General features: G+C 39.6%; 1 protein-coding gene across 2 annotated transcripts in view; it reads left to right on the plus strand.

The window, feature by feature from the left end:
• XIAP (X-linked inhibitor of apoptosis) overlaps positions 1 to 14,067 on the plus strand; it is a 186,158-nt gene that overhangs the window by 18,018 nt on the left and 154,073 nt on the right. Inside the window, exon 1 of one of the 2 annotated variants that reach the window (XM_053699119.1) lies at positions 8,319 to 8,335. The exons of the other annotated variant lie outside the window; for it this stretch is intronic. The gene's annotated coding sequence lies outside the window, so the exon portion shown is untranslated. Of the gene's footprint in view, positions 1 to 8,318; positions 8,336 to 14,067 lie in introns of those variants that run through there. 2 annotated transcript variants of the gene reach the window in all.

A 14,067-nucleotide genomic window follows, 5' to 3' on the forward strand; every position in this document is an offset into this window, starting at 1 on the left:
ATAACAAAGTCATGTGATTAGGGGCGGTCAGAAGATGCTTAGATACAAGTTAGTCACAGAAATAAAAAGTGTATTAACATAACAGTGTTGGTTTTGCAAAACTGGGGAATGGGTAATAAAGGGATTATCTATCTTTTCAAACAATAAAAATTCTAGTGTTGACTGTCCCTTTAAGTGTAATCAAACTTGGAAATGTTGTAAAGGTAGTAACACACAAACACAGACACACTCATACACTGAAACACACACTCACACATAAGGATTCACATACAGACACTCTACCAGACACGCAAAGAAACACACAGACACTCGGCGCTTGTTTACATTGACTTACCAAGTAATGAGGTAGACAACAGTTTTGTTATCTTTTTGTCAAGGAAGATGCCAACTAAATGACAACAGCATGCAGTGGCTAAAAGGAATGGCCCAAACTGCCTAAACAATAATTTAAAGGTTAAATGGTGGATTTGTGTCTTCCGGAAAGGTCTCATTAGTCTCAAAGTCTGTAGAAAGATGTGAATAATCCGTAGTAAGGTCAAAATGTCCTAAAAAGGAACAGACAATGGACACACACGCACACGCACGCGCGCACACACTCACAAACTTGCACATACACCCAAGGAAACACTGACAGAGACAGCCTCAGAAAATACACAGACACCCACATAAAACACACAAAAACATACACACACACACAAACACACACACACACCCTAACTGAGACATCCACAGAAAATGCACAGACATACACACACCCTCACAGAGACATCCACAGAAAAGACATACATACACACACCCATCCTCACAGAGACATCCACAGAAAACACACAAAGACATACACACCCACCCTCACAGAGAGACCCACAGAAAAAAAATACATACACACTCAGAGACACAAACAAAAGCACAAAGACATAAACAAAGACACCCACAGAAACACCCACAGGAGGTCAAATTTCTGCACATTGCATCCCCTAAATCAACAGTGGGTGACAAGCATGATAAAACAAAATTGCAGAAATTAAGAGATCACCTTTTAAAGAATCATATTTGTAAATGTGCAAACAAAAATAATTCTGTGAATTCAAAATTGTACATTAATGATCTGGGTAGATGGCTAGATGAAGAAAAGTACTTTTGAAAGGTTGACATGTGTTTTTGTTTTTGTTTCCCCATTTTCCCCAACCAAGAGTACCACTTCAAATATGTTGTAAAAATGTTCTCATCTGTCAGCTGTACTTATGGATTTTGAAAATGCTGTACTCTATATGGCCTTGGTGGAACCATAAGCTGTGGTACTCAGTCTCATACCATTTAGATCTGGTTAAATGCAGGATTTAGGCTTGTTTGTATGTATTTCAAAATTAAGTCAGCTGTAGTGTAAACTGAACAGTGTTAAGTTAACCTGTCTCATTTTAAACACTGAGCAATCTTAGTCTGAGAGTATAACCTTTTATGCAGATGTAAAAAAGATAAAATGCCTGCTTGCATCTGGAAAGTCCTTGGATAAAGGGGCAGTAATAATATATATACAATATATACAGTGGGGCAAAAAAGTATTTAGTCCCACTTAAGAAGATGAGAGGCCTGTAATTTTCATCATAGGTACACCTCAACTATGAGAGACAAAATGTGGAAACAAATCCTGACAATTACATTGTCTTATTTGTAAAGAATTTATTTGCATATTATGGTGGAAAATAAGTATTTGGTCACCTACAAACAAGCAAGATTTCTGGCTCTCACAGACCTGTATCTTCTTCTTTAAGAGGCTCCTCTGTTCTCCACTCATTACCTGTATTAATGGTACCTGTTTGAACTTGTTATCAGTATAAAAGACACCTGTCCACAACCTCAAACAGTCACACTCCAAACTCCACTATGGTGAAGGACACCAGAAACAAAATTGTAGACCTGCACCAGGCTGGGAAGACTGAATCTGCAATAGTCAAGCAGCTTGGTGTGAAGAAATCAACTGTGTTAGCAATAATTAGAAAATGGAAGACATACAAGACCACTGATAATCTCCCTTCGATCTGGGACTCCACGCAAGATCTCACCCCGTGGGGTCAAAATGATCACAAGAACGGTGAGCAAACAGCCCAGAACCACACGGGGGGACCTAGTAAATGACCTGCAGAGAGCTGGGACCAACGTAACAAAGGCTACCATCAGTAACACACTACGCCGCCAGGGACTCAGATCCTGCAGTGCCAGACGTGTCCCCCTGCTTAAGCTCTGAAGTATGCTAGAGAGCATTTGGATGATCCAGAAGTGGATTGGGAGAATGTCATATGGTCAACGAAGTCCGGGCAACGAAGGAGTGGCTTCGTAAGAAGCATTTCAAGGTCCTGGTGTGGCCTAGCCAGTCTCCAGATCTCAACCTCATAGAAAACCTTTGGAGGGAGTTGAAAGTCTGTCTTGCCCAGCGATTGTCCCAAAACATCACTGCTCTAGAGGAGATCTGCATGTAGCAATGGGCCAACATACCAGCAACAGTGTGTGACAACCTTGTGAAGACTTACAGAAAATGTTTGACCTCTGTCATTGCCAACAAAGGATATATAACAAAGTATTGAGATGAACTTTTGATATTGACCAAATACTTATTTTCCACCATAATTTGCAAATACATTTTTTCCAAATCAGACAATGTGATTGTCTGGATTTGTTTCCACATTTTGTCTCTCATAGTTGAGGTATACCTATGAAGAAAATTACAGGCCTCTCTCATCTCCTTAAGTGGGAGAACTTGCACAATTGGTGGCTGACTAAATACTTTTTTGCCCCACTGTACATACATATACAATCTGCAAAACACATCTGCCAAAAGGGCACCTACCATTTGCGTTTTGAGGAGGAAACATTTCTGCATGGTTTTAAATACAGAATTTCTACAGCATTATCAAATCAATTTTTTTTTATTTCATGGCATTTGGCGGTGAAATGGTGGCATGAAATATGCCAAAATGGGCCTAGATTTAATACCTTGGGTTGTTTACTTAAAAAAAAAAATAAAAAAAAAAAAATATATATATATATATATATATATATATATATATATATATATATATATATATATATATATATATATATATATATATATATACACATATATACACACATTAGTGGTTCAAGTGAACAGAGGCACTCTCCGTGTAACAAAAAATTAGTGCTTTAATTTCAATCCCATTTGAGTAAACGTTTTCGGGCTGTGATGCCCGTCATCAGACTCCTGTGATTACAAACAGTGTCAGTGTGATGGAGTCTGATGACGGGCATCACAGCCCGAAAACGTTTACTCAAATGGGATTGAAATAAAGCACTAATTTTTTGTTACACGGAGAGTGCCTCTGTTCACTTGAACCACTAATGTATGTTAATGATTTGGGAGCACCCTGACGCTGATAGAGAATAGTGAGTGCTGGTATTCTGGATTGATATATTTTATATATATATATATATATATATATATATATATATATATATATATATATATATATATATATATATATATATATATATATATATATATATATATAGTGGGACCTCGGTTAACGAACGACTCGGTAAACAAAATTTCGGTTTACGAATGAAAATTCTTTAAAAAAAATGCCTCGTTTACGAATTTTTTTCGCAATACGAAACAAGTGTCCCGGTTTGCCCCTCGGTTTACGATTTTTTTTCGCAATACGAAACAAGTGTCCCGGATTGCCCCTGCATACTGAAGTGTGGGTAGCAGTGTGGAGGTGTTGGAGAGGTTTTGGGAGCCATTTGCAGCAAGTTGTTGAGCCTTTTGGAGCCATTTGCAGCAAGTTGTGGAGCCTTTTGGAGCCATTGGAGCCATTTGCAGCAGGTTTTGGAGCCTTTTGCAGCAGGTTTATTTGACTTTTTTCTCACCTCCGGAACGCATTAATTGATTTTCAATGCATTCCTATAGGAAACCGTGTTTCGGTTTACGAATTTTTCGCAATACGAAACGTCCCAGAGAACGAATTAAACCGAGGTCCCACTGCATGTGTGTGTGTGTGTATATATATATATATATATATATATATATATATATATATATATATATATATATATATATATATATATATATATATATATATATATATATATATATACTGTAAAGTGAAAACCGCCTTAAAGTGAAACAAGGCAGTTTTAGCTTTCTTTTCACTTGCCAAAACTTGAAAACATGTTTGAACTAACACATATTAAGGGTGCAATAGTGCTACATTTAGTTTAACACTTGCACAGCACAGTATTCAATTATTATTCAATAAATACTGTACCTGTAAAATAGTGACAATTACTGTAGTAAAATTTGCCAGACTATAGCACTGAGACATAGATTGCACTGTAATGCTGTAGACAGAGTGAACTAAGCATAATACAATGGTGCCAGTCACTTTTCTCACAATTTACCGATGATTACAGCACTGTTTTAAAATCCTTGGAGGCTGAACTTCAGCTCCACAAAGCGCTGTATTAGCGAAGCGCTGTAAAGTGAAGCGCTGTAAAGTGAGGTATACCTGTGTGTATATATATATATATATATATATATATATATATATATATATATATATATATATATATATATATATATTAATTAGAAAAACAAAACAAGGCTCTATTTCTGTTTGGAAAAAAATGCTAAAAATGCACTCTTATTTTGGGCAAGTTTTTGTATGGAAGTCCCGGTAGTGAAAGGGTTAAACAACTTTACAATTTACTTCCATTAACAAAATGTGCACAGTCTTTTTATATTTACACTTTTTGAGTCACCAGCTTCTACTAAGCATGTGCAAGAATTCAGAGAATATACGCATATGCATTTGTGATTGGCTGATGGCTGTCACATAATACAGGGAGAGTGGAAATAGACATAACTGAAATTTGTCACAACAAAATCTACTATTGGATTGTCTTTTATCATGCATTTATTGATTCTGCAAATCTACTGTATTTACTGGTCCTTTTAAGATCAACTGGAGCTTTGATCTTTGTACAGGCTGAACTCAATGGACTTCTGTTATTTTTCAACCTCATCTACTATGTTACTATGGTATTAAACCGTATAGCTTATTATAGTCTAAGACCACCAATAGCTACATGATTGTTATAATGAATTTCTATCACCTATCTCCTCTTAACAGAGGAATTGTCAAGTCACAGTTTCTTAGTGTAATAAAGAATAATGCTAGTCTAGCAAAATTAGATATTGGAAGGAATGAACAAATTCACTTGCTTAAAGGGACAGTAAACCTAAAAAATAATGTTATACAATTCTGCACATAGTGCAGAATTATATAACATTATTTTAGTGCTATTGTTATAAAAGACTTTTTTCCCTTTGAATATTTAAAAAATATGCCGCATTTACAGACCCGCTCTCTGCTGAGCGGGTCTGTTTTTTTTACTCAGCGCATCGGGCCAGCTGTATAGTCACAGCCCGGCCCGACCGCGCCATAACATTAAGTGAACCTCGCTCCTGCTGTCAGACAGAGCAGGAGCGAGCTGCACTTAGTCTTATTATGATTTTTAGGATAATTGTATAAATAAAGTTAAGAGAAGGATTATCAGATTGCTCTCTAACTGTGGTTCTAATCGAGTGCTGTATAACATCATATGTGCCTCATATTTATATAAATAAACATTCAGTTTGTGCATGCATTGTTTTAAAATCAAAGCACTAAAAAACTTTTTCTGCGTGAGTGCACGTCTGGAATGTTTGTTTCTGCTAATAGCAAGCTACATGGGGAGGAGGGGGAAGAGGAAGGAGGGGCATGCTCCGTGGGAAGAAGTCAGATGAATAATGCTGTATATACATTTTACTAGAAGATTTATGAACTAAGTGTGTAAGCATCTTTTTAATGGCTTATTGTCTTTTGAAGTAAAATGTATATGCAGTGTTATTCAGCTGCCTTCTTACCACGGAGCATGCCCCTCCTTCTTCCTCCCCACTCCTCCCGGTGTAGCTTGCTATTGCACTAAGTGCATACATTTTCTATCTACTAAAATGTATAGAGCGTTATTCAGCTGCCTTCACAAGGAAGATGCCCCTGCTTCCCACTCCTCCCGGTGTAGCTACTAGCTTGCTATTACACTAAGTGCATAACTCTTATACTAAAATGTATAAGCAGCGTTAGTCCTTTCTGTCGGAGTACCGCAGGGCTCTGTCCTCGGTCCCCTTCTCTTCTCTATCTATACGTCATCACTAGGTTCCCTAATTAAGTCCCACGGTTTCCAATATCATTTGTATGCCGATGACACCCAAATCTACTTCTCTGCACCAGAACTATCTCCTTCCTTGCTAACCCGTGTCACTAACTGTCTTTCTCACATCTCTTCCTGGATGTCCTCTCACTACCTCAAGCTAAATCTCTCCAAAGCTGAGCTCCTCATTTTCCCCCCTTCTTCCAAAATCTCCACCCCCAATATCTCTATAACTGTCGACAACTCCATCATCACCCCTACCCCGCACGCCCGATGTCTCGGGGTCACATTCGACTCAGATCTTTCCTTCACTCCTCACATTCAGTCATTGGCTAAAGCCTGCCGCTTTCACCTTTAAAAACATCTCTAAAATTAGACACTTCCTTACACAAGACACAACTAAGATTTTAATCCACTCTCTTATTCTTTCCCGCCTTGATTACTGCAACTCTGTCCTCTCTGGTCTCCCCACCTGCCGCCTAGCTCCTTTACAATCCATAATAAATGCCTCTGCCAGACTCATCTTCCTTACACGTCGCTCTTCATCTGCTGCGCCTCTCTGCCAATCCCTTCACTGGCTTCCTCTTGCCTCTAGGATCAAACACAAAACCCTCACTCTGACATACAAAGCACTCAACTGCACTGCTCCCCCCTACATCTCAGACCTTGTCTCCAGATACTCTCCCTCCCGTCCCCTTCGCTCTGCTCATGACCTCCTACTCTCCTCCTCTCTTGTCACCTCATCACACTCCCGTTTACAGGACTTCTCCAGACTGGCTCCCATCTTGTGGAACTCTCTGCCTCGCTCCATAAGACTCTCTTCTAGTTTTAAAAGCTTCAAGTGCTCCCTAAAGACTCTACTGTTCAGGGACGCATACAACCTACGCTAACCTTTCCTAATACCAGTCCTTCTCCTCCACTGCAATCCCCTGAACCCTCTTAGCATGTAAGCCTAATAGTCCAGCTGTTTGTGGATCACCTTCTTAAGAGCTGACTACAACAGTGCAACTCTTGGCAGGGCCCTCTACCATATAATTGTTTTTTTGTACTCCCCCTTTGTTTATAGCGCTGCAGCGCTCTACAAATAACCGATAATAATAATAATAATAATAATAATAGTCTGGTGCCTTTACACAGAGCATGTCTCTCCCCCTCCTTCCTCCTCCCCGTTTAGCTTGCTATTAAAACACAAACATTCCTCTAGCTGTGTACTCAATAGTGCAGAAGAATTTCTAACCTAGGAAAAGTTTTTTTAGTGCTTTGATTTTAAAACAATGCATGCACAAACTGACTGTTTATTTTTATAAATATGAGGCACATATGATGTTATACAGCACTCGATTAGCACTACAGTGAGGGAGCATTCTGATAATCCTTCTCTTAACTTTATTTATACAATTATCTGTCATGCACATCACCTGACTGCTGTGCCTGTGTGGCAATATGGCGGCATACATAGCATTACCAAGCACCGGATCAGCAGTCTGATTGAAGATGCTCTTCTTGAACTGTTTGGGGTAAACTGAGCATCAAGGATAGGGATTAATGCTTAGTTTGTTATTGCTAGTAAGTATAAGTTAGTTTAAAATTTTTTAGAAGGTGTTATAGGTCCCTTTAATGTTCCTTTAGCGGTGACAACTAGTGGTGCCACCTCGGCCACGTTTTTAGGTACAGTTATGAGTTATACATGCTGCAGGGTTTGTTGGGAGAAGCAAACGTACCTCTGAGCAGCACATGAATAGTGCTGCTGGACTGCTCTATTCAGGTCCCTCCTTGCACACCCTGCAGCATGTGTAACTAATAACTGAACAGGAAAACATTGCTGAGGTGGAAATGCTAGTGACAACAGAATATAAGGTTAATGTGGATAGGGGTTAATATAGCAATTGAGCTGTTAGGACAAAAGTATCATTGGTATGCTTATACCTTTTTTTTTTTTGCTGTATAAAGTGTTTTCTATATAAGTAAGAAGTCCCCCTAGTATCAGCTGTCTGATAAAAGCAGTCAACAATGGAACTTAGTAAAAATACCTCCTTAACTGATTGAGTATGCAGCTAGTCATGTGATAGGAAATAGAGACGCTGCTTTAACAGGAAGCTATTCCGTTTGTGCAGTAAGTTATGATATATTATTGGAAAAAAAGACAACAAACAGATGTTATTCTAATATATATATATATACAGGGAGTGCAGAATTATTAGGCAAGTTGTATTTTTGAGGATTAATTTTATTATTGAACAACAACCATGTTCTCAATGAACCCAAAAAACTCATTAATATCAAAGCTGAATAGTTTTGGAAGTAGTTTTTAGTTTGTTTTTAGTTATAGCTATTTTAGGGGGATATCTGTGTGTGCAGGTGACTATTACTGTGCATAATTATTAGGCAACTTAACAAAAAACAAATATATACCCATTTCAATTATTCATTTTTACCAGTGAAACCAATATAACATCTCAACATTCACAAATATACATTTCTGACATTCAAAAACAAATCAGTGACCAATATAGCCACCTTTCTTTGCAAGGACACTCAAAAGCCTGCCATCCATGGATTCTGTCAGTGTTTTGATCTGTTCACCATCAACATTGCGTGCAGCAGCAACCACAGCCTCCCAGACACTGTTCAGAGAGGTGTACTGTTTTCCCTCCTTGTAAATCTCACATTTGATGATGGACCACAGGTTCTCAATGGGGTTCAGATCAGGTGAACAAGGAGGCCATGTCATTAGATTTTCTTCGTTTATACCCTTTCTTGCCAGCCACGCTGTGGAGTACTTGGACGCGTGTGATGGAGCATTGTCCTGCATGAAAATCATGTTTTTCTTGAAGGATGCAGACTTCTTCCTGTACCACTGCTTGAAGAAGGTGTCTTCCAGAAACTGGCAGTAGGACTGGGAGTTGAGCTTGACTCCATCCTCAACCCGAAAAGGCCCCACAAGCTCATCTTTGATGATACCAGCCCAAACCAGTACTCCACCTCCACCTTGCTGGCGTCTGAGTCGGACTGGAGCTCTCTGCCCTTTACCAATCCAGCCACAGGCCCATCCATCTGGCCCATCAAGACTCACTCTCATTTCATCAGTCCATAAAACCTTAGAAAAATCAGTCTTGAGATATTTCTTGGCCCAGTCTTGACGTTTCAGCTTGTGTGTCTTGTTCAGTGGTGGTCGTCTTTCAGCCTTTCTTACCTTGGCCATCTCTCTGAGTATTGCACACCTTGTGCTTTTGGGCACTCCAGTGATGTTGCAGCTCTGAAGTATGGCCAAACTGGTGGCAAGTGGCATCTTGGCAGCTGCACGCTTGACTTTTCTCAGTTCATGGGCAGTTATTTTGCGCATTGGTTTTTCCACACGCTTCTTGCGACCCTGTTGACTATTTTGAATGAAACGCTTGATTGTTCGATGATCACGCTTCAGAAGCTTTGCAATTTTAAGAGTGCTGCATCCCTCTGCAAGATATCTCACTATTTTTGACTTTTCTGAGCCTGTCAAGTCCTTCTTTTGACCCATTTTGCCAAAGGAAAGGAAGTTGCCTAATAATTATGCACACCTGATATAGGGTGTTGATGTCATTAGACCACACCCCTTCTCATTACAGAGATGCACATCACCTAATATGCTTAATTGGTAGTAGGCTTTCGAGCCTATACAGCTTGGAGTAAGACAACATGCATAAAGAGGATGATGTGGTCAAAATACTAATTTGCCTAATAATTCTGCACTCCCTGTGTATATATATATATATATATATATATATATATATATATATATATATATATATATATATATATATATATATATATATATATATATATGGCCTAGGCCAACAAGGCTGGTGCCTAGGACAGCAGATTTGGGAGGGGCAGCACATCTGCATATCCTCTCTCTAAAAGCCAGCAACACAGTACAGTGAGCGATAACGTGCAGGCTTTTACAGAGAAGACAAGGCACAAGAGAGGTCACTCTTCACAGGCAGTGCTTCTTTAAACCCTTGCTTCATTTTAGAGCCGCTGGGATTTTTGCAGTGGAAGCGTTCTTGGTGAGAAACTTGCCCGGGGATATGCTTACAAGGTGAGGTTGGAGGAGAAGACCTTGTGCCGATATGCTGCATCCCCTTGTCAGCTGTGGTGGGTCTGCGAGCGCAGTTCTTATTGCAGGTCTTAGTAACTAACAGACTGGATGCATCTGTGCACTGCTTAGATCAGCTTGTGATGTCTAATCATAAACTCTAATAGCTAGCTTTCTCTGCATTCATGAACCCACGGAGTAAATAGTAAGCAGACACTTAAAAAGTTGAATTACTTAAATGTTAATAATTAAGGTATGTTGCATGTGAAAGGCAATAATTGTTTCAAAGTGTATTCTTCTTTCCCTCCCTTCCTCTTCTCTCTCTTAACTCACTCCCTCAACTCACTCACTCCCTCCCTCCCTGTCATGTTTCTTGTGTGGGTATTTAGCAGTAGGAATAAGCACTACTTGATAGTAGGTACACAGAGCAGGTCTTTATTCAGCTCAGATGTAAGCAACAACACTAACTAAACTAACTGAGAAAACTAACATAAAAAAGATGGCTGCTGATCATAGAGTTCCCTCCCAGCTCCAGAGTGTCTTTTTCTTAAAGTAACCGTATACCACATCTCCCCAACTACTTCCAAATCCCCTCTTAACATTTAACACATCTTAACAACAAAGAAACAATACAAATGTGCTCCAATAGCTCAATATACTTTATCCTACAACATAATCTTTTAGTCTCTCTGAAGGGTGTATTGCCCTTCCAGCTCGTGATGTTTTGTGTACAGCTTCTGCAGACTGTATAGGGACAAATTCGCCTTGGTTTGCATCTGAACCTGGCACTTCAGTCTCTGAGTCAGTATCGTGAGTAATTGGCGATTCTTCTCTTTTTTTCAGGTACAAGTACCTGAGGCTCTGACTGATCTTGTTCATATGTGTAATCCATCCGGAGATGACGCCAGTTTCTCCTGTACTGTCTGCCATCAGGTGTTTTAATTACATATGATCTTGGCTCAGGACCAACAGATGATATCTGTGCAGGCTGCCAACCTGCTGATGTCTCCATACGCACTGCATCCCTTTTTGGAAGGCTTGTAGTTGCTTAGCACCATGATCATAATATACTTTCTGCCTATGCTGTAGCTCCTTCAATTTCTGGTGTGCATTCTTAGGGATCTGGGGCTTTAATGCATGAGCTGAAACCGGTAACTTGGTTCTCAGTTTCCGACCCATTAAAAGTTGTGCTGGGGAATAGGCCATTCCAGTGATTGAAGTATTGTGCAATTCTAGAAGTGCAATATGAGTGTATATACCCCTGATTCCCATTTTTTTTTGAGCATGAGTTTAATTGTTTTTACAGTTCTTTCTGCCAGTCCATTTGATTGGGGATAATCAGGACTAGAGTGAGTAAACTTAATACCCCATTGTACAGCAAATGCCTTCATCTCAGCACTGGTAAAGGGTACATGGTCACTGATAACTTCTATTGGGATGCCATGTCTACTAAATGTTGCTTTCAGCTTTGCAATTACTGTTGTTGCAGTTTTATCAGACAACTTCAGTACTTCAGGATACTTGGGAAAAATAGTCGACTATTACAAGAAATGACAATCCCTTCCACCTAAAAATGTCCACTGCCAGTTTTTGCTAAGGCAGGTGAGGAATTTTGTGTGAGAGTAAGGGTTCCTTTTGATTCGCTGGTAGGTGACTAGCACAAATCTTGCAGGTCTCTACCATCTGTTGTATGTCCTTGGACATGCTGGGCCAGAACTGGATCATCCGAGTCCGCATTTTGGTTCTCTGTATACCTTGATGGCACTCATGCAGACTTTCTAGAATTTTCCTGCGAGCATTCCGAGAAACTACAATCTTTTCACCCAGCAATAAGAGACCATCTTCCATGCGTAGCAAGTGCTTAAATTGCCAAAATGACTGCAGACTTGGATGGCGTTGCCTTTTTCTTTGTGGCCAACCTTCAGACAGAAGTTGTTTAAGTTTTTTAAGTCTACATCTTCTACTGTGGAAGTTTGTAAATAAGATAACAATAGATTCTGATGATAGTGTATAGACGACCCTTTCTTCTGATAAACTGTCCTCTTCTTGTCCTGGTGGATCCACAGGGGCCCTGGAAAGAGTATCAGAAATAAGCATATCACGCTCAGGAGTATATATGATGTTTAGGTTGTATCGTTGCAGTTGTAAGAGCATTCTTTGGAGTCTTGCTGGTGCTTTGCTCAATGGTTTAGTGAGTATTGATTCAAGAGGCTTGTGGTCAGAATGCACTGTAACTGCTCTGGTGAAACTTTTTTGTAGCATATACAATAGCCAATAGTTCTTTCTCAATCTGGGCATAATTTTGCTCTGTGGCAGTCATTGCTCTTGATGCATATGCTATAGGGCAATTGTCTTGAAGTAAGCAAGCTCCAAGGCCTGATTTAGATGCATCTGCCTGAATCACCACTGCTTTTGCTGGGTCAAAAAATCTTAATACTGGAGCCTCAATCAGTGCATGCTTTAAAGACTGTACTATTAGTATGTTCTGGACCCCACTGCAAAGCAATATCCTTGCAAAGTAACTTCCTCAAATGAGCAGTAATCTCTGCCTCCCCTGGTATATATTGTGCCAGATACCAGACCATGCCCAAAAATCTTTGCAGCCCTTTTTTGTCCTCTGGGTCAGGCATTTTGCTAATTGCTTGGACTTTCTCTACATCAGGTTTAACTCCTACAGGGGTGATGACATGTCCCATATACAGACTTCTGATACTTTGGATTGGATTTTATCTGGATTGAACTTGATGTTCTGTTCATCACCTGGCTCAGGATCTGATCATGTTCTTCATTTGATGATGCAGCAATAATCATATCTGATATGATATGCACACCTGGGATGTCCCCAAAAATCTCCATATTTTTCTGCTGAAATACTTCACTGGCTGACTTTATCCCAAATGGCATCCTGCAAAATCTAAAGCTCCCCCATGGGTAGTTGAAAGTGCATAGTTCTGAGGACTCTTTGTCTAATTTAACTTGCCAGTAACCATCCTTTTCATCAAGGATGGTGAATATGGTTTTCCTCGCCAGTTGACTATGTATATGCTCTGCAGTAGGGATGTTGAAGTGATGACGCTTTATAGCCTTGTTAAGATTACGGGGGTCCAAACATACCCTGAGAGTACCATTTTCTTTTCTGTTACAACAAGGCTATTCACCCAATCAGTGGGAATGTGTACTTTAGCAATTATCTGATCCTTTTCTAACTGCATTAGAGTCTCTTTAAGCTTGCCCAGTATTGCAAATGGGATTTTCCTGCAGCCATGTATAACTGGAGCAACACTTGGGTCCAAATAGATGTGGTAAGTTCCTTTAAATTGCCCAATTCCTTGAAATGCATCAGGGTAACGTTTTATCAGATCATCTTTTGTATAGAGTTTTTGTGTAGATACTGTGTGAACTTTGTGTAGTAAATCCAGTTCCTGGCATGCTGCTTTTCCTAATAATGTAAGTGAGGAGCATCGCGTAATAAAGAATTCCAGCACTGCTGTTTGTGTGGGGGTGGCTGCAGTGAGATGCACCATACCTTCTGGACGGATTTTGGAACCCCCATAAGCAATTAACATAGTGTTAGTATTTCTGATGTGGAACTGTGCAGGGATCTTTTTTAAGAGAGTGATAGGTAGCACAATTGCCTCAGCACCAGTATCCAGTTTAAAGTTAATGGGTGCACCATTGATTTGCACTTCAGAGGACCATGCAGAATGCTTTAGTTATTGTCTTACATCTTTCAATATTGCTCCTATAAATAAAGTCTCAACTGTTTTTACTCT

This window comes from Bombina bombina, chromosome 1 (genome assembly GCF_027579735.1).
Source record: "Bombina bombina isolate aBomBom1 chromosome 1, aBomBom1.pri, whole genome shotgun sequence".
NCBI lineage: Eukaryota > Metazoa > Chordata > Amphibia > Anura > Bombinatoridae > Bombina > Bombina bombina.